The 2325-nt window shown below is 42.2% G+C and overlaps 1 pseudogene; it reads right to left on the bottom strand.

Moving 5' to 3' along the window:
• Nucleotides 1-765: 765 nt before the first annotated feature.
• Nucleotides 766-2093, bottom strand: LOC104674733 (annotated as a pseudogene).
• Nucleotides 2094-2325: the final 232 nt, after the last annotated feature.

Raw genomic sequence — 2325 nt, 5'->3', positions numbered from 1 at the left:
AGGAAAAGGGATGATTAGCTGACAACAACACCTCTGTTTCTGTCCCCATTATTTCTATAAGTCACCCACTTTTGCATGAGCCAGAGTTGATACTCTTATTAAATGCTTGGTGTTTGGAAAAGTTTGTGAGGCCAACATTTACCTTAAGTACTGGTCAGACAAAGCTGAACCTGATGAGAGAGAAGGGGTCATCAGATTGCACATACTTAAAAAGTAAAGAAACTCTAGGTAAGCCTTCCTCCCACTCAGACTTAGAGAATTGGCATCAAGGTGCTCAAATAGACCCAGCACAGAGACTAGTGATGCTTTCAGGTTTGGTTCTGTTTGCTGCTCTTATAAATTCATTTTGTGCCTAAGTGGATTGCTGTCTCAGATGAAACCTCAGAAAGGTAAAAAAATCCTTCTCAAGTCAAAGTTTCATCCTCCTTTGAAATCTCTGAACCCATTAACTCAGGATATTAACCAGCACTTTCATGTTACCCACCTGAGACCACCTCTTGTTTAGCATCAACCATCTTTTTTTTTTTTTTTTTTTTTTTTTTTTGGTGAAACAGCATGCTATATTTGGAAGCAGAGTGTTGCACAGTGACCAACAGACAAAAGCTACCCATTGGGCACTTACACATCGTACTCCAAAATACACACAGGATGTTTTGCTAATAAAAATCAATGGGAACAGGGATTCCTCTGGGTAACTCCCCCAACCTCATCCCTTTCAGGGTTTGAGAAAGCTCCCAACCATCTTCTGATGACAGCAGTGGTTCACTAGAGATAGAGCCCCTCAGGGATGCCTTCCTGTTTCTTATAAAGAACAGTTTTCTTCAGATTTTTTGAAGTCTTCATTTGTTATTTGCATTCTATATTCTCTTAGGGCCATCAGACCAGCTTCTGTACAGATTGTCTTGATGTCAGCACTAGAGAGGTCATCTTTAGCCATGATCAAGTCGTCCAGGGTTATGTCATCAGCCAGTGTCATCCTGCTTGTGTGAATCTGAAAGATGTGCTTCTTCGTCTTTTCATCAGGCAGGTGGAACTCAATCTTCTTGTCAATGCGGCCTGGTCTGATAAGTCCTGGATCCAAAGTTTTTATTTGTTTTGTGGCCATGATAACTTTCACATCTTCCCTAGAATCAAATCTACCCAACTGGTTCAACAGTTCCAGTTCCAACATTGTTTGCTGAATTTCTCTCTCACCACCAGAATTGGAGTCACATCTTTTTGTCCCACTGGCCTCAATTGGGACATTGGATGGTCCCCAAAACGATGGATGGTGCATGTTCTTCAGCAACTTGAAACAATTCCCGTACGAGTTTGGGCCCATGACCTCCAAATAAGTTCAGAGTCAACCACTCTCAAGAAAGAGGCTGAGGTTTGGTTTGCTACTGCTTTGGCTAACAAGGTTTTACCTGTGCCAGGTGGACCACAGAAAATGACCCCTTTAGGAGGCTTTATACCCATCTCTTCATAATATTCAGGATGAATGAGAGGAAGCTCCATAGATTCCTTAGTTTCCTGAATTTGGTCCAAAACCCCAGTATTGGCATAGGTCTCCTGGGGGGCCTTCTCCACCTTCGTCATTGTGACCAGGGGATCCATTTCATCCATCAGCACCCCTATCACGGTGTGTACCTTGTGTCTGAGCAGAGCCGAGCAGCCAGGTTCCAGCAGATCCTTGTTTACAAATGAAAGAACGCTGACATAGTGTTCTGAGCCCACAGATGTAGACATGATGGCATGATTGTCATTGATTATCTCTTCCAAGGTTCCTACTGACATCAGGGTCCCCCTCAGATCATCCACTTTTGATCTTTCCTCTTCTTGCTTTTCTTCTAATGGTTTGGTTTCTTCCTGATTTCTAATGAATTCTTCCTCCATGAGAAGATAGTCTAATTCTCTCTAACTTCAGTAATTTTAACCGACACTGAGTATGAAGTGTCACCAGTGGTAGTTTACTGGCAGCATCTTGTCCCTTTGTTTTTTTCTTCTTTTTCCCCCACTCTAGTTGGTACAGGAGGTTAGTACTTATTTTTCTTGTCCTTGTCATCCTTCTTGCCACATCCAGGACCATGACCACCACCCTGACTTTGACCCATCTTTTCTTGGCCACTTGAGCTGCCACTGCCAGAAGTTCCTCCACCCCAACTATTATTTCTAAGTTCTTATTTTTTTTACGTGTATTTTCTCTTAGAGATACTCATACTGGAAGGCTACCAACTTATATGTTTTCAAGATAATAAACAGGTACTACATAAATGAATGAAATGCGCTTGGTGTAAGACACTGGGGAGGGTAAAATACACAGAATGTCAGCTCTTGATGGGTGTT

Source organism: Rhinopithecus roxellana, chromosome 3 (assembly GCF_007565055.1).
Source record: "Rhinopithecus roxellana isolate Shanxi Qingling chromosome 3, ASM756505v1, whole genome shotgun sequence".
In the NCBI taxonomy this organism is placed as follows: domain Eukaryota; kingdom Metazoa; phylum Chordata; class Mammalia; order Primates; family Cercopithecidae; genus Rhinopithecus; species Rhinopithecus roxellana.
Note: the sequence above shows the minus strand (reverse complement) of the source record. Positions and strands in the feature narration are given on the sequence as shown.